Below are 27,381 nucleotides of genomic sequence, written 5' to 3'. Positions count from 1 at the left end.
GGGACCCTGAAGCTGGTTACTGCCTGCGGGATGTCCATCTCCCTGGCTAAGAGGGAGCTGGCTTAGCCCAGGTGCCTCCCTTTTGGGTAGCTGAAGTTAGGTAAGAAGGACTCAAGTCTCCATCTCTTCATCTCTTGGGATCATTACAGCACTTTTTTTTTCTTTTTCTTTTTTTTTTTTTCCAGAGAACAGAATATTCTCTTTATTTTTTTGGTAATTTTTAGTCATGTTAAGTCTTAGGAATTGTAAACAAAAATTAAAGCATCAAAATAGAGAATTAATCCCATCATAAAACTGAATCAATTAGACTTTGAAGCAAAGAATGCAATTCTGATTTATTCTTCTTATATTTGCTTGCCTCATCTTGTCTTCCCTGTGGAAGACTGCTTCAAGATAATGCTTTTCAGATCATATACCCATAAATATAGGAAAATACATACTAGTAGGGCTATCATTCCTATTAGTAATATGTACCATTTAAACTGTTCATGAAGAAAGGATATCCTAAACTAATGCTATAACTTTTTTCAAAGTTTGTGTCATAAAGTTTAAGTGTATTTGAAGATATTTATAAATTACATGTATTCCCAACATGTGTATGATAGATCATTGGTTTGGATTATTAGAAGTCATATCTCAGTAATGCTGCAATCTAAATTTTTCATCCTCAGATAAAAATATCTATCTATCTATCTATCTATCTATCTATCTATCTATCTATCTATCTATCTATCTATCTATCTATCTATCTATCTATCTATAAAAATAGATAGATATCTATCCTCAGATAGATATCTTAAAAGTATCTATCACTTCTTGAAACTGGGTCCCCTGAGACTACAATATAGTGATGCACCAAAAAAAGAGTCAGAACTGAAAAATTTGCCATAGTTGTTTTGTTGGGTTTTTTTTTTGTGGTTATATCAGGTTATATGTGGTTACATATAAAAAGTGAATTTAAGCATAGTGCTTTCACAAGTATTTCAAATATTATTTTGAATACATGTTCCAGTGAGGTATTTTGAATGTAGGATCCCATGAGGGTGTAGCAGTAAGACCTTTAAGTATCTGTGTATAATGTATGAAAAGATCTAAGGGTAAGATGAAAAGAATAAAGTATGGCCATGTCTGATGCTCACACAGTCTGCCAAATATTACAAATTGAAACTGAAGATTGATCTGAAATAAAATGTTCGAAGAGCATCAGGGATTACAGAGCCTTGTGAACAGTGGTGAGGACATGTGGAACACAGATAGCTTTTTTTGTCTATCCTCCCAAAAGTCAGATGGAAGGAGTTTGAAAGGGACAGTCAAATCTGGAAAATCAAGAAATGATTACAGAACTGGTGCCACAACCAGGGATTTGGCTAAGTGGATAATGGGGCTCTCTTTGAGAAGCCTGAGGTGTGACAGGGCTCATCTGTCAGAGAAGGGGAAGATCTTTGGTCACAGGCTGGGGAAGAGGCTTAAACCACAGTAGCTGGGGAGAAGGAGCCTCAGTCCATCCCAATCATACCAGTTTGATACCAGGGCCAGCAAGAAATGCCCAGAGCCTGGAGAGGATTGACAGGTCATCAGGAGAGCACCTGAAGAGCAGCACTGAGGAATTGCAGCCACTCCAGCCAGTAAGTCACCTTCAGTGAGAATCATAGAATCATTAACATCGCAAAAGACTCCCAGATCATTGGGTTCCAACCTTTGACCAAGCACCATCTGATCAACTAAACCACAGCACCAAGTGCTACAGCCAGTCATCTCTTGAACACTTCCAGGGTGGTGGCTCCACCATTACCTTGAGCAGCCCATTCTAATGTTTAACCACCCTTTCAAGGTAGAAATTCTTCCTGATATCTCCCTGAACATCCCCTGCTGCAGCTTGTGGCCATTTCCTCTTATCCTGCGCAGGCTGCCTGGGAGAACACCCCCTGCCTTGCTACAATGTCCTCTCAGAGAGATTTAGAGGGCAATAAAGTCCCCCCCGAGCTTCCCTTTCTCCAGGTTTAACTCCCCCAGCTCCCTCAGCCACTCCTCTCAGGACTCACTCTCCAGACCCTGCACCAACCTTGCTGCCCTGTTGAGCTCTGACTTAAGTGTCTCTGTGCAAACGCACTAAACACGGGGGTAAACAAGACAAGGTGAGTTGTGCACAGCTCTGCAAGGCTGTGATCCTGCTGGCATCCCAGAGCTGTGGTGGGATGGATGCTGGGATGGGAGTGTTCAAATGGAAGGATGCAGGCATTTTAGGAAGCACAGGCAGGGACACCAGGAAGAGGTGTCTCCATCTGTGTAAATGAGCAGCTGCAGTACAAGGAGCTCTGCCTGCAGGTGGGTGAGGAGCTGACTGAGAGCTCAGGGTCAGGACTGAAGGGAGGGCAGGGACAGGGACAGGTAACACTGTAATGGACATCTGTGACTGGGTAGGCTGCCCTACCAGGGGTTCTGAACTGAACACAGGAGAACAGAACAGAATATCTGTTCCAAACAGAACATCTGTTCTCACAGGAGAGCAGATGAAGCCCTCAATAGACAGGTAGGAGCAGCCTCCCATTCACAAGCCCTGGTCCCCAAGGGGCACTTCAACCACCCCAGTATCTGCTGGAAGCACAGCACAGCAGGGCACAGGCAATCCAGGAGGTTCCTGGAATGCACTGATGATAAATTCCTTCTCCGGGTGACAGAGGAGCCCCTGAGGAGAGGTGCTGTGCTCTGCTGGACCTTGCTCTCACAGTGAGGGGCTGCTGAGGAATGTGAGGCTCAGGGGAAGCCTGGGCTCAGTGACCAGGGAATGGTGGAGTTTGGGATCCTCAGGGCAGTGAGGAGGGTGCACAGCCTGCTCAGTGCCCTGCACTTCAGGAGAGCAGACTGGCCTCTTCAGGGATCTGCTTGCTAAAGTACCAACCCTGAAGGGCAGAGGAGCCCTAGGAAGCTGGCTGGTGCTCACAGGTCACCTTTCCCAAGCTCAGGAGCAATGCATCCCAACAGGGGAACACAGGCAAAAATGCCAGGAGGCCTGTGTGGATGAACAAGGAACTCCTGGACAAACTCAAGCACAGGAATGAAGCCTACAGAGGGTGGAAGCAAGGACAGGTAGCATGGGAGGAATACAGAGAAATTCTCCAAGCAGCCAGGGATCAGGCTAGGAACAGTAAAGCCCTGATGGAATTAAATCTGATCAGGGATGTCAAGGGCAAGAAGAGAAGCTTCTATATGTACATCAAGGATAAAAGGAAGACTAGGGAATGTGAGTCCTTGTGGTAATCACATATCCTCTGAACAGAGAGAGACAATTCTCTCCCAGGATTTTCCTGGGAAGCTGTGACAAAGCTCAGAGAAACCAATTCTTATCTCCACTTGCTGCGCCTGCTGTTGTGCACATGTGGAATGTGTTATGGAGATTGTTTACCAAAGGGTGGTTTCTTAACTGAGCTCTGGTGATGGTTTTGGATTCATTGACCAATTGGATCCATGTGTGTGTGTTGTGACTGTGTGGCAAGGGCGATGGGTTTGTCGTAGAGTAGAGTAGTAATAAAGCAATGGATCAGCCTTCTGCAATCATGGAGTCAATGCTCATTTTTCTCTATTCAGAGGCCCACTGTTAGAATAGGCCCTCTTGAGAGGGAAACACTCCTGTGGGGAAAACTGAGGTTCTTAATGACTTCTTTGCCTCTTTCCTCACCAGTAAGCTCTCCAGTCACACCACTTGAGCGACAGAAGGCAGAGGCAGTGACTGGGACAATGAAAAACCACCCACCATTGGAGATCAGATTTGAGACCATCAAAGGAAGCTGAAGGTGCACAAGTCCATGGGACTTGGTGAGATGCACACACAGGGTCCTGAGGAAGCTGGTGGATGAAGTTGCTGAGGCACTGTAAACCCCATCTGCAAGTCATGGCAGTTCAGTGAAGCTCCCACTGATTGGAAAAGGGGAAACATGAGCCCTATTTTTAAAAAGAGAAAAAGGAAAGATCTGGGTAACTACAGGCTGGTCAGTCTCACCTCTGTGCCTGGCAAGATCATGGGGCTAATCTGACTGGAAACTATGCTAAGGCACATCAAAATTATGAAGGTGATTGGTGACAGCTAATGTGGCCTCACTAAGGCATATTAAGGATATGTACCTAATTTCTGAGTAATAAAAAGTGTTAGGCAATATTTTTTATTTCAAATACCCTACTATTGCAGCTGCAGATGCATCATTCAGTTCTTAAATTCTGTTCTGTAGCAGAATCATTTTGCCTTATCTTTAAATAAAACTCTATTCAGAGGATATAGCCTGGAAAAACTATGCCTTATCCGTGAAATTGTTGCTATAATCTAATCAATTAAGATCTTAATGTGTAGGCTTTTTAGCTACTTTTGACTGAGAAAAAACATTTACAATTCAGACTGTGGTTTTGTAACTGTAGCAGCAACTGTAAAATGAAAATCAGGGCTTTTTTTTTTTTTTAATAATTCAAAGATTCTTTTTTATGAATGAAAGAAATTGCAGTCCTAAAAGAGTCAAAGCATGTAATCAGAACTTGTAAAATATTCCATTCTGTTTTATGACATCTCAACTCCAATTAAATAAACAGAGCCAGAAAGAACCAGAGACTTGATTGACTGTTTAAAGGAAAAGCTGTCAGTTTGATTACAGGCAAGTGAACAGACACATTACTAAATGTAAACTGCATTTAATTTTATTATGCAAGCAGCTTTAATAACGTCACAAATAAGTTATGCAAACTGAAACACTGGGTGCAACTGCATACAGATTTCTGATAATGAGTGGGGGCTGTGGATCATAGCTATTTTCAATTTAAGTGTTCTAAATTTATTAGGGAGCAAAAGGTAATTAAAGTGAGCATCAGGGAAAAACCTCACACCATGTTGTTTCAAACCAAAGTGGCAGAGTTTTCAAAAAGGTTTGTAAGAGTAGATTCTTGCAGTGCTGTGAAGAAATGCCCCCATGGTGTTTCTATTCAAAAATTTGCAGCATTTTTCTACTCCCCTTTTCCTCTGGTTTCATTCCCCATGTATAAATAGTTTTGAAATCCAAAATTACTCATTAAGTATGATGGATGTTTGACACTAAGCTTGTGCAGGTGTGCCAGTATACCCACAGAAGGAAGCAAGACAGGAACCATTTCATAGAATCATGGAATCATTTAGAAGTGAAAAGAACTCAAAGACCATCAAGCAGGACTGTTAATACAGCACTGCCAAGTGCACCACTAAGCCCTGTCCCAAAACACCACATCTGCATGTCTTTTAAATACCTCCAGGGATGGTGATTCTGCCACTTCCCCGGGCAGCCTGTTCCAGTGCTTCACAACTCCTTTGATGAAGACATTTTTCCTGATATCCAATCTTTTATCTCCTCTGAAACCACTTGAGGGCATTTACTATCACACTCTCTGGTTAGGAGAGGTTTCTTTCCTTGCTGCCCACGGGAGATAGTTCACACCAGACTCTGCTGAGGACTTCTGAAAATGCTGGGATATCCAGCTGCTGTAAGCCCAAAAGTGGACTTTGCAGCAGTGGCAGGAATTCTGTGCTGCTGTATGCTGAGGGGAGATCAGATTTCAGCTGTGCTCTCCCCCAGCCCATGGGACCCTGGTTTGCCAGGCTGGAGATCCCATCCCTGCCTGCTTCTCTCTGCCTCCTCACCCAGCCAGCAACACAGAGTCACAGACCTGGAACTGCTCTGCTAACGCACAGCTGAGGGAAATGTGCAATCACAGCACCTGATGCACATCAGACAAAGCTCAGGAGGGAAATGGAGATGGGGAGACAGGCAGGGGTGGCTGCTGCAGGATTCCCAGCAGGAGAGCAGCACAGCTCTCTGTCTGAGCACTGGTTCCCAATGCAAAGACAGGGAAAAAATGTGCGTGGGATTGTAGGTCTCACTCAGGGAGTGTGTGGTAAAACACAACTGTCCTGAAGCAGAAGATGGCACATTCTCACAGCAACAATATGTCCAACAAAAAGCAATTCTGTAGCAGGCTTTGTTGTGCTGGCCTTAAAAAAGAAAAAAAAAAATTTAGTCACTGGTGAGGAAGCTGGCAAAGCCTGGAGATCAGCGATCACAATCTTATTACATTCAGTGTGGAAAAAAAGAGAATAAGGGTTAGTTTTGTCAAGCTGAGGGAAATTATAAGAAGTGATTCTTTTCTGACTGGCAATCTTTTTTTTTTTTTTTTTTTTTTCTGGCTCCTCAGAGCACTCTTTTGAAACTTATATGAGATGATTAAAAAGCCATGGATGTACAGTTGAAAATATGTAATATTTTTCTAAAAGCTCCTTTTAATCCACTAGCAAAATGAAGGTGATAAGTTGAGTAACAAACATTGCAAAGAGAAATGGGAGGAATAGACAGCAGTCAGTGCAAACCCAGGGTAAGCTTTTGGAGCACAGAAAAGTGGAACACAGATCAGCAGGTGAGAACTTCAGAAAAGGTACAACTGAGCATCAGTATGAATAGTGATATGAAATTAAAACAACTGTACTAGGAGAAAAAGAATTCTTAGTGTACTAAATATACCTGTCATGAAGAAGAATGATAGCACAGCTAGTAATGAAGGAAAATAGCAGAGTTTTCAATAACTAATAGTAGTAAGTTTTTTGTTTGGAAGGAAACAGAATAGCTTACATATTCATGAAGACACAAGATGTGTTTATTATTCAAAAGACACTGAAAAATAAGATGTTATTTCCAACTGCCTGCAGTTTTTAAACTAGCTGGCCTGAGTAAGCATCAGCATAAAAAGGTCGGGCAGGGAGATGTGTGACTGATGCATCTCCTTTGGTACTGTTAACTCAGAGTGCTTAACAAAATTCCACACAGTAAATGTTCAGCTCTGATCAGCAGCTTGATGTGGGCAGCTGAAGAACACAGCTATTCTGATTTCAACAACACATATAAAAATTAACTAATAATTATCAGTTCAATGAAAGTGACTCAACACAATCTGACCACACAAGACTTGGCAAAACAAACCTGATTTCATTGTTCAGTGTGTTTACCTCCTGACTGATTGCTCTACTATATATATGCATAGTAGATGTAATGGATGTATTTTTGTTTATTATCATCACACACTCATCCTGTCTGAGGAATTGGCACTTTTTGATATCAATAACCCTACACTAAACTCTTTTAAGATCTCAAAGTGAAATCCATGAGGGCATCTCTTAAGTGATTCTCACCAAAATTAGTGCCAAGTGATCCTCTTCATAATTTCTACTTGTGTTCTAGAAATAAATATAAAATCATTCCTAATACAATTTGGCTTAAACCAATATAGGAGAATTTATCTAAAGATGCCTACAGCAACAAGGGCAGAGCACCAACAGAGAATGCTCGCAACAGATCACAAGTTGGGTCCAGACCACAGGCTGAGTCCAAATCATCATGACAGAGCTGAAAGAAATTTTGTGTATGTTGGAACATGGGGTGCAGGTCATGCAAAGAGACTAAGAACTTCTGTCTCAGCACAAAGTACTTCTAAAAGATGTAAGTATCTTAAAAGAGAAGCTGAGCATTACTACAGAAGGTAAAAATTCTGGTACCTACATTTTAAAGAAAATTAAAACCATTTGGGATCACAAAAATAATTTAAATTATTGAAAATTATTATGTGAAATTAAATAAAATTAAATTTATTTTAAAATTATTTAAATTTCTCACAGTGAAAAACTAAGGAGTCTGTTTATCCTGTCAAAGGAAGGACTGGGAAATCACACGAGTTGATTGCCTTGCTGGACAAAGATGCAAAAGGACTCAGTTTTAGCAAAGACCAGCACATGGAGAGGCAGTGGTTGAATATTGAGGTCATCCACAGCCAGGTGAGAAATAAAGCACATTTTAAAAATGACAGGCCTTGACCACTGGAGAAAGACATTAGAGGAATAAATTTGATAACCACAAACCAGGATTAAGTGGCTTTCTGGAAGCTCTGCTTCAGCTAACCAGGAGTAACTGGTCTCTAGGCAAGGGACCAATATTAAGCTTTTTCATGCAGATCATCAGGCTGCTTGTTTAAAGGTCCCCCTCTAATCTTAAATACTAAAACCTGGCAAGACAAAAGACAAGTGTCACAAGGATAAATGCTGAAAGTATCAGAGGACATTTAAAACATGTAAATTATAGAGATGATACTGGGGAATTACTCCATCTTTGATAAATACCAGTATAATTTTGATTTTGCAAAGATTTTAAGCATGGTTATGATTTTATGTGGGTGGTTAAGTCCTCAATGTTTCAATAGAATTTAAGTTTCATCTGAATAACTGGGGCTGTGAAATTTCTTTTTTCAATATTTCAGTGCATCTTCTGCAGCTTATCATTATTTCACCATTTATAACTTATTTCTACAGTCTTTAAGGAAAGGGGAACAAGACTGAATCATATGTTTACAGTATTCTAAACCTCTCTCTAGCAAAGAAATTATTAAAACAGAGGTTTGTCTGAGAGCCAAATAAGATGGGTATAATGGTAAGAGATTACACTCGGAAAAGAGGGTTTGTGAATTTGCTTGAATCTCTGTAGCATGAAAGAGCATGAGAAAACCTGAAAAATCATACTTAATTTCATGCTGTTTCAATATGCCCCACAATATGTTCAATGTGCAATTCTGCAGAGCCACAAATGCTGTATTTTTGTCTGTATCAGGCACATTTGGTCTTTGATAAAACAATTCCTCCATCTTATTAATGGCAGTGGAGAGCATTGGGTCTACTATTTTCTTCCAGAAACACAGGGTAAAAATTTCAAAAGTTTCTCATTTTGGCCTCCAGAGGTCATCAAGACCTTTACTCCAAGAGTGCAGTGTGTGCAGAGCAAGGGTGGCTGGAAAAATTTCATTGATAGCTTCAGTGACTCATCAGCCTTGTTATGGACCAGAATAAAAAGTGGAAAAGTCTATTCCAAAAATATACCTTGTGGAAAATAAAGAGAAAAGGAAAATATTAATGGGGGGTGGGGAGGGAGAGGAGAAGAAAGACAAGAAAGAGAAGAAGAAGGAGGAGAAGGAGAAGAAGAGGTAGTTCAAGGAGTACAAGAATAAAAAGTAGAGAAAGAAGAAGGGAGAGGGGGAAAAAGAAAGGGAGAAAGAAACATAACCAATTATTTATAGTCTTTAAAATCTGTGTTAAATATTTCCTCAGTTATTTTATTTCAAAAGAGTTCCCCAAATGTGTAGGGAATGCTCATCTGTTGCCTGGCTCAACACAAGGCAATCTTTTACCTTGTGGGAGTCCAACTAAGATCTCAAGCAACCAGACAGAAAAGTCCAGATGTCTTGTATACCAGCATTTCACTCTTGTGGAGACAAAATGCCAGGCTGTGGAAGCCAGATAATTCCTCTGCCCCAGAGCAGTGACAGAGGAGAAGACGTGAGTGCACCTGTACTTGCAGAGCACAGGTACAAGTGCACTCACATCTGTAGGTGCCACCTTGCTCCTGCCCTTCCTCCCTGACACAGAAACTGGGTTGTGCTGGGGAGCCTGGGGGATGCTGAAGCTCCTCCCCTGCAGCAGGGAAGGCAGATTTTGGCAACAGGTTGTTAAGTCAAAGTCTGGAATCAATAATTACTGGTCTCAATTTCTTAGCAGTCCTGTTTGTGAAGTTAATATGTGTGGCAAGTACCAATTTGCCTCTGAGAATTGCCCCAATCTCTTTGGAAATTTAGCAGAATATACTCAGAAAGTACATTTATTCTTAATTACATTTATTCTTAATTAAGAAATTCCAAGAAAGTATTTAACCTGTGATCTCAAAATGAAATGTGAAGGTAGTTAATGAGAATGGAAATCTATTCTGAATCTGCAGAGAACCCAGCAAAGTTTTTTCTGTAAAAGATCCAGTAGAATGTATCTATACCATACGTAAATCTTTAAGGGACTATGCCAAATGAAATCCATCCAGTGAGGATACTTATAAATGCAATTTCTCTGCTTCAATGCTCCTCACAATGTCATTCCTAGTCTTGTTACTTAAATTCTTTCTACATCATCAATAGATATCATTCACAAACTGCCTCATACTTCAGCCCTACTAAAAATATCATTCCAAGGGTGTCCCTAGTCCGTGTTTCTTCTTCACGCAGACATATTTCTCAATATAACAAAATGAAAGGAGCACTGAAAAAAGTCCTCAAATGTGCAATATGATAATGTATAGCAAGGAAAATTGCTGGAACTGGAGAGACACTTCCATTGCGTGAAGCCCTGAAGAAAGTACTTCCATTTTTGTACAAGTTTCTGCCCTTCTACCATTTTATGACTTCTACTGCTTCTTAATAAGATGCCTAAAAATTTTTAGCAGGTTTTGAAAAATAATGGGTATGATTTCTAGAATAACAGTATCTATTAAAATGTTGCTGGATGCAAAGTGGCATGATATTACCTTGAGATGATTACATATCTCTCTTTCAACATATTTGTCAGCTTCAATTTTTCCTTTCAAATTTCTGCCATTTAATTATCAAGGGAGACTGTCACAGAATGGAGAAAATTCCAGGTTTATGCTGGATTCCTTGTGTATATGAGAGGAAAAAGTTAGGGCTGTTTAGATGGAAAGAAATCTCAATAACCTAGAGACAGCAGTGTCTGACACTTCCATGATGGTGCATTTGTTCTTGTCAAATCTATGGGAACACATTAGCATAGTTCAATTTAGATGACAGCTTTTCTTGGTTGCTTTTACGGACAATTTAGTCTGTTCTCAAATTCAAAAGGGCTTTTAATGTCTTGTGTTGAGATCTTGTGATCCACATTTACATGGTTTAATGGACTGGTTTATATGGTTTAGTGGTGGACTGGGCAGTGCTGGGTTAACAGTTGGACTTGATGGTCTTAAAAGACTTTTCCAACCTAAATTCCTCTATGGTTCTGTGATCAGCAATATCAAGAAGGAGATCCTGGGTAATTATCCATTGGTTTGTGTGATATTCAGCAACAAAGAAAAGTGAGCATGAACATATAACACTATATTTTCTCTCTAAAAACCTGGCAGCATAAGTTATGTTTTAGCTTGTTCCTTTCGCTGGTTTTCAGTCTTTGGGATATTTTACTTGCTTTCTCTTTGAGAAAATGATGAGAAACTAGTTCCAGGTAAATGGCTCCTACTACTCCTCTTAGGAAAAACACAGATCAGAGATGGGCAAAAGCTTAAAAGACTTGCAGTTCACCTTATTATTAACTTCAATCACAGTAATGGAACTCAATCTGCATGTCCAGGGCAATAGAACACAATGGCAGCCAGTGAAACTCACTGAAATATTTGAGAAGTGGAACACTTGATTTTGCATTATGTCAGTAATATGGTGGCATTCTCTCCTATAAATGAGTTACAAAATCAAAATTAACTGCTCTCGGTACAGATGTAGTGATGATGCAATTTTTTTAACACTGTGCATATCCAGTATATGTTATCTGATATGAAACTGAAATTTCTTATTTGCATGTTGTTATGCTTTTGTGACAGACTTGAGTGTTTGTGGCCACAGAAGATGAAACCTATACCTCTGCAGAATTAATGCATGTGGAATATATAATCACTCTAATAATTTGGGAAATTCTGAAACCTATGGTATTAATTTATCCTGAAAGGGGTAGTTCCACCTGAATTCAGATGAGTTACTTTCTAAGGGAAATACAAAGGAACTTTCTTTGTCTGAATTTTCTTCTTCACATTCAATTTAATCTGTGATCAAGCAGAGAATGTGTGATAAGCTGCCTTTGGTGTTCTGCACCACGCTTTACTGTACGTGCTTAATGACTTTAGGAGATCTGCCAGAGCAACTAACAGAGAGCCTATCTTGTTATGTCATCCCTAAAATGCTCTTGTACAACACACTCTTGTTCCTGATAACTTCTGTAATGTTTGAGTTGTTTCAATTTATTTATTGAATATAATATTCCAACAACTAAAAAAGGTGACCTGCAAATAAAGCTTTGTGTAGTTCTATTGCTAAGTGTATGGAAATTTTCAAAAATGCTAAAAATCAAATTAAAAAGTAACTTGCATTCCAAAAGGGAACACTATGCATTAATGATATCCCTCTGGAACTTATAGATAAGGTAAAATATCCTAAGGAATTCTGTGTTTCTTAATTTAAAATCTTGGTATATTTTCTTGGAGATTGCACTGACAAGCACATTAGAATTGGGAAGGTGTATTTCATGAACAATAAACCCCGTCAGCACAACTTACTGCTGTATCCTGGGCTGATAGTTTAAGAACTCAGTAAAATACTCTGACAGGTTAAATAAGTGGTAATGGCATCATTACGGCTGTGATGGTCCAAGGAAGCAAGCAAGGAAAATGTGCAGAGAGCAGTACAGGTATTATTACCACAGCCCTTGGAAAAAGCATTTAAATTTCTCACCTCAGAGGAACATCCTCCCGGCAAGGAGGTCCCTTTTCACCAGCGAGGTGGGGCCACAGGTGCTCTGCAGAGAGCACTCACAGCAGCACAGAGGGCCTGGCTCTGCAGCCCTGACCTTTTGGTGGCCTTTTGGTGGCCTGTGGCTGGTGGCTGTCTGTGTCAGTAATTATGTCAGCCCATGGGAGTTGGTAATTGCTGCCTTATTGCTGCTCATCTTCATTGTGGGGTCTAGAGGGATGATGCTGGTGTAAGAGCAAAGAATAGTGATTAATGGCTTTATGTGGAAGTCAAAGAGTGAAATCAAACTTTCAGTCCTCAAGATTGTGAGGCCACCTATATGCTCCAGGAATTGAGCAGTTACTAATTAATTGAACAACATAATTAAGTTAAACTGTGAACAAATGTTCTCCACCCTACTTAGTCCAAAGATTTCTTCTTCAGATCAGATTGAAAGGAGATCATTTGTGCTGGAAAGCCTGACCAATATCACTTTGGTTTATAAACTTTTTTAACCTTTTTCATAGTTTTATTTAAATCATTCTTTATTATATGTTTGTCATATAATAAACACAAATAAAATAACCAAGACAATGAAGAGTTTGCTTAAACTACCACATCAAAGAAGTATGCAGCTAAGACCTCTTAAGGCAAGAAATTGATAAAATCCATTCAGCAAGTACAAAACAGTAACTCCATCACCATTATCAAAGCATTCTCCTGAAGCCCATGATCAAGTGAACAAAATACTGGGAAGTAAGAACCCATTTCTTGGAAATAAAGTCACTTTTAGAAGGAGAAAATTAATTGCTTGTGTACTTGTAAATGAATGATGCATTTTTAGGTGCTTATAGAGCCTTCATCTCTAGAAGGGGTAGTGTAATTAAAGTTAACCTGTGACCAAAAGCTGAAAATGTTCTTTTGGATGGAAAGTTAAAACAGTAATCTGCAATGTAGAATATATTGAACTGCATAAAAGCATTTGCTTCAAAGCTCAAGGACACCTCAGTATCTGTAATTAGAAGGGCTCTCAAAGGGCATAGACAGAGTCTTTCAATTGAGGTAGGTGACACTTCCTTTAAAACAGTCCTGCAACATTAAAGTCTGAGTTCCTTTTAACCTTTCAAGGAAAGTAAGTGAAAGACACAGTACAGTCAGCTCTGCTTTTGACTTCACCATCTCAAAGCAGATATACCTCACTACACCATCTCAAAGCAGACCAGTAAAAAGTCAAATGGTGCAGCCAATTTATGTGCCTTTTAAATTGTAATTCTGAAGTCCAGTACTGACTGAAGGAGGTTTCCAACATTAACTTATTAAGGTGTCTGGGTTTTTACAATCTTTCTGGAATTACATCCTCTCTATTCTTGATTGTAACAATAACGATTTATTCTTTCCTCCCCCCCCCCTCCAAAAAAAAATCCCTGAGATACAACCTCCTCATATCATAAAACTGAGGGACTATGGCAGAAGCTAATCCTGACCTTGGAGGAGGCATCTTACAAAAGGAAACATCTATTTACTTAGAGGAGGGCCCAAGAGAAGCTTTGTTTCCTTTCCAAACAGTAAAGGGTGAGTGATAAACATCAAGTTTTGAATGCTGTACATAAAAAGCAGTATTGGAGTGACATATATTTTTCTCCTTTCCTTAAGTATTCTAAGCTTCTTCTGCATCTGGATAATTGGTATTCTCAAGGCAATTCCTCCCTGCATGATTCAGATCCTGGAAGTATCCATGAGTATGTAATGGGAACTCCACACAATACAGTGAAATAGCATGACTTCAAAAATTTCATTATTTTGATTATTTTAGCATCATCCCACTATTATCTTCAGTACCTCTTCTGTGGTACAAAAAACACATTTCTTGTCTCTAAAGGACATATTATGCTATCAGGTTAATCTGAACCAAGTTGCTGCAAAACCACAGAGTGAAATCCTTCCTCACTTTCTGGAGGCTGATTTTAAAGCATGCAATTGATAAAACAGTTTTAATATTAAACTGTTGCTTTTCTTTTATTAATTAAACTGAGGCTATGAACTTAATATAATAATTTGTGTTGACTTTATATATTAGTCCTGTTTGAAGCTTGTACATTGAGCTGCAGCATACTGATGGGACACAGGCAGCATTGACGAGCATCCAGGAGACTGCAGTCTGCAGAAAGTGTTTTTCTTAGTATGAATCAATGTGAAAGAGATTTTATCTAGAATGGTAGAAACTCTAAAGGGGCAGTGTTGTATTCCCTGCTGTCTGAGTGTGTGTGCAAAGCAAGGCTTTGGGAAAAAAGTAAACCCAGTCCTTGGGCAAGGCAGGCAGGATTTGGCACCACAGCCCTTCCTTTGGGAGCACTGGCTCCTCTTCAAGTCTGAAATAGAAGCCACAACCCAGCTGCTATTTAAAGGTTGAGAGCAATTGCTCTGAATTTAGTCTAATTCCATCCATCAATTAGACAAATCTGAAAGGAAATGCAATTGGTACCTGGGGAACAGAGCAGGATTTTAGCAAGGAAAGAAGTGATAAGGTCACTGTCTCCCACGGGACAGAGAAAGAGAAAGACCTCTGATTATCACCTGTGGAACATGCAGATGCAGACTGAAATAAATGAAATTCTAGCAATTACTGGATCATGCTAATATTGTGCCAAATAGAAATCACTTGAATCAGCATATGATTAGCAAAATATTTTATTTGTGTAATGCAAAAAGCTGGTTCTTGCATTTAGCAACCCCCCCTGATTCTAGGGGGGGTGGCTAAATCTCTCCATTCTTTTGCAACCAGTTATGGGCAGATGGATTTAGCCTTCATTATCCAAGATATTATAAATAATTTTTTTTCATCTACATCCATGCTATAGGAACAACATTTAATTATCCCCATCAGCCAGAAATCCATCTGGATTTCAGCTACATCAGCACAAATGTCTGCCCAGGTGTTAGGATGATACAAAGAGGTGCTGGCTGGGGCCTGGTTACTTGGTGCCAGCCCTCAATCTCAGCCTGATCAGCCCAGAACCAGAATATCTCATATTTACTGCCGTGCTCAGTCACAAAGGATGGTCTGCAGGTGAGATGCAGAAAGCATGGTCCCTCTGAAGACCCTAAAATAAGGACAAGAATCCCTGACAAATCTTGTGACTGTCACAGAATGGACCTGTGTTGGTAACATACCGTGCAGCTGGAGAAAAATTTGTCAGACTTCAGCTTAGACCAGCTTGAGATATTTCTGAGCACAGACCTCCTGCATTAGGTTGAGATTCACCACAACAGCAATGTAAAGGCTGGATGATTTTACAAATCAGTTTGAAATTATGTTGCAGTAATGAAATGGGTAGGAAAAAGGTAACAATTTGAAATGAGGTTTTTGTTCCAAGAAAGTAAAAGTAAGGTAATGATGAGACCGCTGTTCAGTTTTGCACACAGGTCTTTTGTTCATTCACAGAAAAGGAAATTCTTTAGAGCAGGAAATTATGAAGAGAAAATGAAAAACACACTAGGCCAGATTTAAAAGTCACTTTTAATTGCAGAAATATCATCTTTAATTGTAGAAATGGCCTGAACTCTGAGGACAAGTAGTATCATCTATCTTTTGCTCAAATTAGTTAAATTCAAAAGAAGAGGTGATTAAAGGCACATGTGAATTAGTCCTTAGACTCTCTAAGAACATTCCTTGGCTATGCTGCAAAGGAACAGAGCATTTTTTATGGATTTGAAATGACACCAAGTCCCAGGATGTCACATGAAGAGAACTTTAATAATTTGGATGACTCCTGGTTCAACAAGAAAATTGGCCAGGGTCATTACAGGTGGGGTGGACAAAATATTAGACAGGAGAAACAGATCATGCCTTGCCAGTGATGTACACAACTACTTGTTAGCAGATTGAATTTATGTTTCTTTCTCTTCATCCTGGAAAGGTTATCAACAACTCCAGTGCAAATAGAACCCTGACAAATTTATTCTGAAAGGCAGTGGGCTTAACAAGCTAACTGTGGCAACAGGTCATATCCCTAACCACGTCAGAGCTGACTTTCTGCAGCATCTTCCATTATCCATCTGTCAAAAAAGTAGGAGCCCTCAGCTTCTTGAGAGACAGACAGAAAACTCTCACTTTGACCAGCAGGAGCAATAAGCAGTGGAAGAGCTTTCTCTGGATCCTCCCTGAGCACTTCACTACCTCACTTTTCCTTAACACTGTTAAGGAAAGAGCAATGACACAAAGGAACATGCTTGTTTTAAGATGGTTAGAGAAACCAGACCTGAAGATGTTTTTTCCAGAGATTTACCTTGTCCCACTACTGGTTATGTTAAAAGGTCAGAGAAGGACAATGCCTCCACCACCATCATCCTAGGACCTCATCCAAGGAATGGTTTATGGGCAGGAACAGAGTCTGGGATGCTCTGACCTCCAACCTCTGTGTCATCCAGGCAGGCTCTGTGCCAGGAGCAGAGGTCAGGCAGAACCAACTTCTTGCTGCTGAAGGGAGTCTGGCCAGGAATTTCAGCAGCAGCCTTCAAGAAGGATGCAAAGGAGCCCATCTGAATACCAATGATTTCCAGGGCCAGTGACTCACTCCAAGGAAGGCACCCTGATGTGAAGAGCGGTGGCACCAGCCCCAGGAAAGCAGCGCCTGCCCGGGGCACTGCAGGCTTGGGTTGTGTTTATGCAGCAGCTGAAATCACTGTGCTGGGGATACCCACACCATTTGCTCAGGCTGACTTGTTAAAGCAATTTTCTGCCTCTAACAGCACTCCTGAGTGGTCATGGGAACCCAGTGCCACCATGAGGCACCTTGGCCAGGGAGCCACAGTGGTGACTTCCCTAGACACAAGGTGGACAGATCCCCACTGCTCTGTCATTGTATATGGGGGAGGAAGGGCAGGTCTCCCTGGCCTCCCTGCTCTTCTCCTGCCAGGCCCTTTTATCCAAGTAAATCTGAATTCCCAGTGGCAGCTGGGTCCATACCCTCTGTCTCTCTGTCTGTCTACTGAGGTGCATTTCTATCCTCACTGGACCCTATAGATCCTGATGTGGTCTCCAGAGACACAGATCAGTTACCATGAGCTCTCCTGGCAGAGGGTAATGAATAATGTACCCCTGCAGGCAGCACACCCTGAATTTTAGCCCTCTGCTTGTCTTTAGCGCACTGCCCAAGAGATACAGAAACCACTTACATTTTACTTATTCTTCCTAAACTCGTTCTTGGGAATAGCTGAGGAATTACAGTTGAAATATTTCAAAAACCCCTACCCCAGGCAGAGGTAAGCGTGGCAAATTTCAGCTTGAGCAGTTCTGTGTAGTGATAAAGCAAAGAAAATAGAGCTAATGGCAAATACGAAGCAGCCTTAGCCACAGGCAGTTTTACTAGCTCCAGCAGGAATGTGTGGTGTTTTTCCCATAAATACTGCATTGAAGTGCTGTATCTCTCACTCTGCTTCTGTTCAGCTAGCAGCACAACCTTAAGCAAACTTCTCTGTATGCACAACCCTAATTGAAAACAAAGTAAATGAATTCCAAGCAGTGCCAATAATAGCTACTAGTTATTTTGCAGTAAAAATACCAATATTTTATCAGTTTTTAATAACTGTGTTTCCCTGCTGTTTGCAATGACAAGAAATTTCTTCCAGTAACAACACAGTTCTTCCCATGAAATTATTCAGCAGGCCTCAAATGAGCAATATATTAAGAATGTGCTACACAAAATTACTGAAATGTAATTGTGCTGCAAAGAAACAGATATAAAGGAGGGTCTATTTCAGTTTCCATTTGGTGACTTTGCCTTAATCTCATTTCCAGTGAAACGCTTTTGCAAGGGGTTTCCATTCAATAACTTTCATCATCACTGACAAATGGAAAGCAAGATATAGTGCTGGGTAGCATGAAAGAATTTTTATGGAATATATTATACACATTTATCTTCTTTTATGCTTGTAATTTATAAAAATAATTTGTGATTTTTTTTCAGCCTCTTCATTACCTGAAAAAAATATTTAAACCATTTATAAAATTGCTCTGCATCTCTGAATGCAATTATCCTGAATGTGCAATTAGTCTTTTCAGGTAAAATATCATCATATAATAAGTTTATCTAGAAGAGTTCTATTCAAATATTTTTGAAAAGCTAAAGTTCTACATAAAAAATGAAAGGTTGCTTCTTCAGCTGGCCTAAATTCTCAATCTGGTGTTTGGATTTGTGGCACACATCTTATGGCCTTACATTTTATGGGATTTGTCAGCAGAGTTAACAACACTTTCCTCATGCAGCTATTGAGTAACAAAATCCTTAGGTTCCATTTGCAGTGAAAGCAGAGCAAGCAATGCTGTTGTTGAGCCTGCACTGACTGTGCCCAGGTGGGGCCACTGAGCCACTCGCTCAGGGCTCTCCCTCCACAAGCACCACAACAGCTCCCAGCACAGGGCAGGCTTTCAGCACCTGGTCTGGTGGGGAAGGGCTCTTCTTCAGTGATTCAGGAGTTTGTAAAATATTGGAATTACCATCCTGGGGTTATTGAAATCTGTCTCTAACACTGTAGGGAAAAGAGTTCCTTTGGTTGCTGTTGAACAGAAAGACTGAGAAAAAAATGATCAAGAGTGTTGAAAGGTTTTGCGGCGACAAAGAATTTCCAGAGATTTCAGAGAATTTAAAAGAAAGAATAAATTATTTCTGGTTTATTAATATTCCTCAGATACTTGTTAAATGTCAATTCAGCCCCAAACTGTCTTTCTCCTTCATGGTACTCTGCCTTATTCAGAGGCCAAATGATCTTATTATTGAGCCTGGTGAGCCCACATCACACAAGAGAATGGAGACTTATGCAACCCCCATGTGGTAACATGCTGATGGAGAAACAGCTTTTATGCCAAAATCATTCTTACAGAACTTGCCCATCCAATTCTAATTAGAAGCTGGAAAATTTTAATGAAAGAAAACCATGAATATTTTAAAGACAATAGCCTGCTGGTAAAGTATTTAAATTCAGATCTTCTGCTTCTCTCTTTTTGCCTACATCCAGCCTTTGCCAGTGCTTCTCTTGGGGGACTCAGAGATGCACAAATTGTAGTCTCTCCTCCAAGCACTGGCTCTGATTTCCTCCCAGCCAGCTGTGGTCAAAAGACTTGCTGGGGAGAAAAACTCCTTCTTGCAGAACAGTATTTATGAGGTCTTGCCAGAACAACCGAGCTTATCCCTCACAATCCATAGTCATTGGCACGGATTTCTAGTGAGTCATTGCTGCCAAAATAATCTGAAATGGTAGCTTACATCTAGAGCTGTACAAAATATTTTCACTTCAGTGACAATGCCCCTAATTTTGTTGGTAATTTCCATGGTGAATAGTGTGCAGCATGGCTAGAGTTTGCAGTCATGATCCAGCCTTGTTTTCATAGAAGATAGGAATGTATAAGGGTGAAACTCTAAGTACACAGACATGTTGGCCAGCTCAAGGCACAGGTAGCAGCTACAGAGATTTATTAACTTGGCTCAGTATGGTAGGCACCTAACTTCCATACAAATTACAAAAGTTGGGTACTTAGCCTGTTTGGCTGCTTTGATTTACACTCATCAATGCGTACCTGCACTGGCAGGTCTCTAAATACCTTTAAAACCGACTCCATTACAGCATAAATCTCCTCACAACCACTTGAACTTTCTTTGTGCTAGGACTGAAGGATATGTAGGCATCTGTCTGCCCCCTCACCCTTTGAAAGCCATGTGGAACTATACTTATATCTCATTCTGTAGCCTTGAGAGCCTGGGCTCTTGCACACGAATCAGATCAGAAACTGGAGCCTCTTTATTAAAACTGTATCTGGAATTTTTTTCAGTTAAAGAAAGCAAACTACAAAAATTACTTTGCTATTCTGACACACTAGCAGAAAATTTGCTTGAATGCACAGAAATATATAGCCAGAAAGAATATATTATATATATACATATATAAAGCCAAGAAAGAATGAAGATTGCATTAAAACACCAAAGTGATCATGAGCAGTAACAGTGAGATTTTTTAGGCTCTTTCAACCACATTTTCCCATTCTATTTTCCATTTGTTAATTTAAAACAAGTGTGCATTTTCCCCACTTGAGGGTTTTTTTAACTGTAATGGTCACCATGGTTATCACAAAGACAATTTAAATGTTAGGAATGCACAAAATTGACTTTTAGTGGTTCATTCTGGAAAATACTCTGAATTTCTGAAGCCTGTGGATAAAGAAGCTGGTTTAAAAACCTCTCTGCTCATTCATTTCATAGATTTGTTCATCTGGATGGTTAAGACTGGGCACATTCCTGAGTTATAGAAATCTGCATCTCGCCCTTAAACTGACTGTTTTACACCAAAGAGTCATTGTGGGCTGCAAACAAGAGAAGCTATAATCCTGGGAATGGGCCTAGGACTCTCTCCTCCTCAGTCAGTACTTGTACCAAGCAGTTCCTTACAAAGGGAAGAATTTATTAATTCTGCCCCTTCAGCCATACCTAATTTCCATGCAGTGTATTTTAAAGTTTAAAAAAGGAGAGCGTTGTACATACATCTGGGCAAACCGGCATTTGACTCAGGTTCCTAAAATACAGACAATGAGGATTTTTCTCCACTGGCCTCCAAAAAGTGCCCAGCTGTCCCTCTGTTTAAACTTGACAACCTGAATATTTCCTTCAGGGGAACTCCCTGCCAAGACATCAGTAATTAAAGGTGCAAGATTTCCTTACACCTCTTTTAGGATTTATCCTTGGCTGGTGGTCCTAACCCTTGTGCAGACCCTGCTGGCAGTGCTTTCTTCTCCTCCTCCTCCCCTGCCTGCCTCCAGCTCTGCCCCATTGCCATCCACACCTGTGCTCTCAGGCAGCAGCAGGACTTCCAGAGGGGAAACAAGCCAGCTCAAATCATCCCCACTGTGGGTATTCCCTGTTAGACTCCCTGCAACTCTACAAACTAATCCCTGATTGCTGTCTTTGCTTTTATTTTTTGTTAACAAAAATCATTAAGCTGGGAACACTGAAATCCCCACTGAGCCTTTTCCTTTTCCAGAACTGCCATATACAGCCGGGCACAGCTGTAATGAAAGTCTCAGAAACACAAAATCAAGCCAATGTAGTAAATTCCCACTGGAAATGATCACCAACATCTATAAAGTTCAACATTATCCTCCGTCTAATATAAAATCCCTTGGCAGAAATGATGCAAACTTGCCTTCACTGAATGTATTAGTGGAGATGGGGGATAACTCTTGCTAATAAATAGACTGTAAATACTCCACAGGCTTCCTGCATCTGAAATGAACAAAAGAAATGGAAAATTAAAGGAAAAGGAAGAGGCAAGGAAAATGAAGAGGAAAGAATAAAGTGATTTTGTGTTTTATTCAGGTTTCTGGTTTTTGGGTTTTTTTACTCTCTCAAGACAAAGTAGGAATTCTACAATTACAAAATCATTTTCTGTGCATCTTGCTAGAGGTGAAATCAGATGAACTCCAACATTTAGACCCAGCTGAGAGTTTGTGCAGGCAAGGCCTTCAAGTTACGTGAATTCAATTGTTGCCCTCTTGACTTTAATGTGATCATGGCCAAGCCAATTAATTCTGTGTTCCAGCCTTGCTTTTGCTCTGGTAGTGATAGCTAAAGCCAATTGGTTTTGCCAACTATGCTTGTTCACAACAAAATTTGAAGATTGCTCAAAAATTATTGTTTTCCTATTTGCTTTTGGAGGCAATGGAGATGAGGCAGAATTTTCTGCCAGGAAAAAGTCCAACACACAGACTCAGAGCAGATGACATTAACCAATCTGATAGTAAAGCTTTGACCCAATTTATGGGAACAGCAATCCCTCGGGACTCCCGTGGGTGCTGTAGCCCAGCAGTGAACACCCTGCAGACACAGCCTGAGGAGCAGCAGGGGATTCCAGCAGAGCACACACAGGGGCTCCAGGGAGCTGAGGCAAACAAGGGGATACATGTCACTATCTCCACTGCAGGCATAAGGATGAAATTTTCCAAATTCATGCAATTTTAGTGTCATCAGAATTTGTCATGTTGTTTGATATTCTTGCCCAAACAAAAAGGAACACAGAAAAATATAATTTCCAAAGAGAAGAAAAATCTTTTTCTTTTTCTCCTAATTTTTTCTTTTATAATTTATTTCCTCTCTCCTTGTCTGACACCTGCCAAACTAGGCTTTCTAAGGAATGTTCTAACCCTGCATGTTATAGCATAGCAGTGATTTCCTCTTGGCTGGATATTACAGTGACCTGAGGAGGTCACTGGGGTGAGAGAAGGACGAGAATCTTGTTTCTTGATCAGAAGGCTGGATTTATTGATATATGATATATAATACATTATAACTATACTAAAAAGAATAAGGAGAGAAGTTGCAGAGCTGCTAAGCTAAGAATAGAATAGAAAGAATCTATAACAAAGTTCTGCGTCCAGGGAATCTTTCCCGAGCTTGCTCCTGTGATTGGCCCTTAATTGTACACATGGAACATGAACCACTCACAGGTGCATCCTATTGCATTTCACAGCAGCTGATAACAATTGTTTACATTCTCTTCTGGGGCCTTTGCTTCCCAGAAGATGCACAAATCCCAAAGAAAGGATTTCTGTGAAAAAATGTCTGCGACAGCTGGAGTTTAGGGAAGTGAGGAAGGAAGTGAAGAAGGAAGGAAGGAAGGAAGAGAGAGAGAGAGAGAGAGAGAAAGAGAGAAAGAAAGAGAGAAAGAAAGAAAGAAAGAAAGAAAGAAAGAAAGAAAGAAAGAAAGAAAGAAAGAAAGAAAGAAAGAAAGAAAGAAAGAAAGAAAGAAAGAAAGAAAGAAAGAAAGAAAGAAAGAAGAAAATTTGAATTACCCAAGTATTGGGTTTATCTCAAAAGAGAGAACAAGGGACATTAAAATTGAGAAAATCCAGGTGTATGGAACAAGCATATACTGCCTTAATTGAAACCCAGAAACATTCTAATTGCTAGAAAATGCTAATAAGCAAAACTACTGGTTCCTTAAATGAACATTTTACTAAATCACAGGCCTTTAATTTCCTCTTGTGCATTTAAATAGCATGCATTGCCTGAAAATAAAGCACCACAAGAAATGTGAAGATTATGTTTACAAAAAAAGAATTGTTTTGACAATTAGAGTTTCTTCAAAATTATATTTTAAAATATTATTCATCAGCTAAGCTCAGAGAAAGCACATAATTTGGCACTAATTTGTCTCTCATTTGAAACAGAGGATGCATTTCAGTGAAGTGTCTTGAGTAACCTTAGCAAGGGAACTTAAAGGAGTTCCTCATTTGACTAAGGGGATGGAAAGCTCTGGCACTTTGGAAATCCCAGCCATGCAATATCCTTATATTTCTAATGAGAGCAACTTCATTAGTGCATTTTTAAAAGAACTTCAAGTGATTAACTGATAATTAACCAGTGGAATTGATTTTGATTTCAGACCATCAGCCCACACATTTCTAGGGTCATTTGACTTAAAGACAGAAAACTTCTCTGCAGTTCAGAGAACTGGACTTTTGGCACAGAATTAAGAGATTTTGCTTAGAATTACTCTGCAAGGTTTATATTAGTTATCCAGGTTTGATAGGACCTCCATTTTCAGGACACCCAGGACATCCCTCTGGCTGTCCTGAGCAGCCCAGACCCCTGCCAGGGGTCTCAGAGACCCTGGCACAGAGCCCAAAATGCCTGTGGTTTTGATTATGACCTGTGGAGCAAGTTACCAACCTTAGATGAAGATCTGCAAGCCATGACAAATTAAGTAGAATGATAGTGAATTTATCACAAGGTGAAAAAGTAGATTTTGGGGGTTTTAGAATGGGGATTCAGGGGGGAAAGATGGAGGGATCTAGGTGTTTCCAGCATTTCTCCTTCTTCTTCTTGGCCTCCATCTTCTGCTGTGATGTTGGCACTTGGTCACTGTGATGACTGGTTTAGAGTAGAAGCTCACTGTCTAACATAGGTGATAGGCATTGGAAAGTAACTGTAAATATTGTATATGTAGTTTTCAGTATAAAAAGATAGCACCACCCCAGGGGCAGGCAGAGTGCCTGGATTGTCTTGCTGAGCGGACCTCGGCAGGACAGGAGAAAGAATTTTATAGATAAGATACAATAAACAACCTTGAGACCAAGAAATGAAGAGCCCTGACTCCTTCTTTGAGCGCCGGGCTGGGAAAAGAGACTTTGGAACTCTTCTTGGGGTCACTCTGACAAGCTAGAGATCCCAACACTCCATTTCATTCCTCTTACTGGACAACTGGAATATTCCTGATCTTTCCACTGAAACAGCAGACTGGCCCTTGAAAATTCCCAGCTGGCCTGAATATTTTCTCAGGACAAGTCATTTGTGCTAAAGGACAGCCTCATTTCATATCTTTCTTTCCTCCAGAAGAAGCTGTGGCAGTAACCCTGCCCCAAGCAGGCAGCCAGCCCTGGGGGCTGCTCAGACCCTGCAGTGAGACTCCCCCATTTCATCAGGGCCAAGCATTCAGTATTCACCTAATGGGGCTTTTCAGTGAGCTCAGAGCAGCTGTGAGCTGGCATTCACTGCTTGCTAAGCAGTCTTCCCTCTCCTCTGCCCACAGAACCATGATTGTGCTGGCCCTGCTTTAATAAGAAAATTTGGTTATTAATGTATGGGGAAATGTGTGCCCCAAGAATATTGGTACAGACAACAGGAACACTGACAGCTTAAAGGGACAAGCTTCTAAGGAATCAGTGTTTGGGCTGAAGGTCCACAGAAATGAATGGACCAAATAACTTCAAAAAGAGCACATTTTTCATCTTAGTGGTCACATTCAGTGCTTCAATGAATTTTTAAAACTCATTGAAGATACAGAAACTGTTACACATTATTCTCCAACAAATGGAAGTTCAGCTGTTAATCTTTTTACAAACCTAATACAAGCAACAAATTTGGTGAAGCTATACCAACAACAGAAAAAACCTCCAGTGAGGATAAGTCCTTTGCTTTAACAGAGAATGGGTGGTAAGTATAGCCTTGTGAACTGTGTAAAAGTTTTATTGTGCAGAAGACTGGTAAAAGTCTAGCAAAAGCAAAGGAAAAAAATGTGAAACAGCACAGACATCTCAACTGTGCCAGGCTTATAGCATAGTATACATAGCTTGTAACTCATATTTCAGTGATATAAAAATATATTTAATCAAATCTACTGAGAACTGTTTCAGGAAGGAATCCTGTGTTTCTTCTGACTCTACACTTCAGCTGAGTATTTGGCTTCCATAGGTCACTTCCACACACAAGAAGCAATTGCTTTTTACAACCTTTATCCATCCATTATAATTATAAAATAAGTTCAGCTTCTTTCTTTTAGGCTTACAGAAGCTTTTTGCATCTCCTGAATAGGAATTGATTGCATCCATGATGACAGGCTGCTTCAAGGACACTGAAGCACACATGTGACATCCACAGGGACCATCCCCATTTCCTGGGAAGGCTGGCATAATTTCCTCAGTCATCCTCATTTTCACTTGACCATTTCCCCATGCTTTCTCAAAAAATGTGGGTATCTCAAACATCTTGCTGAAAGACAAAATATATAGATCTAGATTTATCTTAATTTTCTCTAAACAGTCATTCCCACCTGCTCTGTTTCATGTTCTGCTGGATGATGCCATCTCTACAGGTGAGCTGAAGTGCTTCAGCTCCATTAGAAAAAGTTCAGTCATACACAGGATCTGAAATCTGAATTCTATTTCATCAGAATGAAATACTTGCTGAAATCGCTCCTACTCCTTCACAACAAAAACCAAAATAAAACAAACAACAACAACAAAACCCAAACCAAACAAACCCACAAGAAAAAACTACAGTGCCTGAGCATCTACTTGCACAGCCATGTCATCAGCCACTATAAGGCAGTGTCATTCACCTACAATAACTCCAGATCTATCAGGCAAATTTGACTACCCAAATATTTCTCTGCATGACTCTGAATATTTCATCCACATTATAAGCAAAACTCTCGCTTTTAATATTGACCTTTGTAATTTGACTTCTGTTCACTGTAAGCTCAAAACTGCTCCTTAGTTCAGGTAGGAAATTGCTTTTTCAAAGCAATACCCTGAGGCACACCAAAGTAACAAGGAAATTCAGCTGGCACGCTCCTCTCTGCACTCCTTGCTTGCGAGCAGGAGTCAACAAAGTGCTGCTGCCAGGAGCCCACTTGGATCAGCCACCTCCAGCAGCAATGCCCAAATTTATGGGACTGCTGGTGCCTATGGACTGCAAAGCTTTCCTGTATGTCCTCGAGCACCCAGAGCTCTGTCCCACCCCTGGCAGTGCTCCAGGACAGGCTGGAGGCAGCTCTGAGCAACCTGGCCCTGAGGAAAGTGTCCCTGCAGATGGCAGTGGGGGTTGCAGCTATGTGATCTTCAAGGTGCCCTCCAACCCAGATGGTTCTGTGATGTTCTGAGGGCTGTAGGTCCATCTGACATTCTCACAGCCTTGGGTTGCTGTAGGTCCATCTGACATTCTCACAGCCTTGGGCTGCTCTTCTTTCCATGGGTGACCCAACTCAGCAAGGAGCCCACGCTTCCAAAGCATCAAGGTAGAAGGCTCTTGCACTTGGGAAAGCAGGAATAATATTGCTTACCCAGCCTGACAGACAGTGCCATGAACCTGCCTGGAGAATCCTTTCATTATGCCTGACCCACAAAGATACAACAGGTGAGAATTTCTGTCAGAGATTAGTGTCACGAAAAGAATACGTTCTTGGGCCAAAGAGTGGTGAAAATTAAATCACAGAAGGTTTATTAACTCTCATTCCATCTACAAAAAAGCCCAAATCTAAACAGACAACAAAAACCATAGGAAACAATTTCTTATACAAATAATTTAATAAATGTAAAAGATTGTATTTGTGCTTAGCAAACACCCAAACACTGAGAAGTAAGTATATTTTAAATACTGACCAGGAACCCTAACTCTGTTTAGGGTCCAGAGAGGATCTAACTTCACACTGCTGATGAAAGGGTGAAAGAATCTGAGGATAAAATGAACA

General features: G+C 40.4%; 1 long non-coding RNA gene across 1 annotated transcript in view; it reads right to left on the bottom strand.

Moving 5' to 3' along the window:
- Positions 1-4,715: 4,715 nt before the first annotated feature.
- LOC134433715 (uncharacterized) overlaps positions 4,716-27,381 on the bottom strand; it is a 228,679-nt gene continuing 206,013 nt past the window's right edge. The window contains exon 11 of the long non-coding RNA XR_010031697.1: positions 4,716-6,001. This is a non-coding gene — a long non-coding RNA (uncharacterized LOC134433715). The remainder of the gene's footprint in view (positions 6,002-27,381) is intronic.

The sequence above is a fragment of the Melospiza melodia genome, chromosome 2 (assembly GCF_035770615.1).
Source record: "Melospiza melodia melodia isolate bMelMel2 chromosome 2, bMelMel2.pri, whole genome shotgun sequence".
NCBI lineage: Eukaryota > Metazoa > Chordata > Aves > Passeriformes > Passerellidae > Melospiza > Melospiza melodia.
Note: the sequence above shows the minus strand (reverse complement) of the source record. Positions and strands in the feature narration are given on the sequence as shown.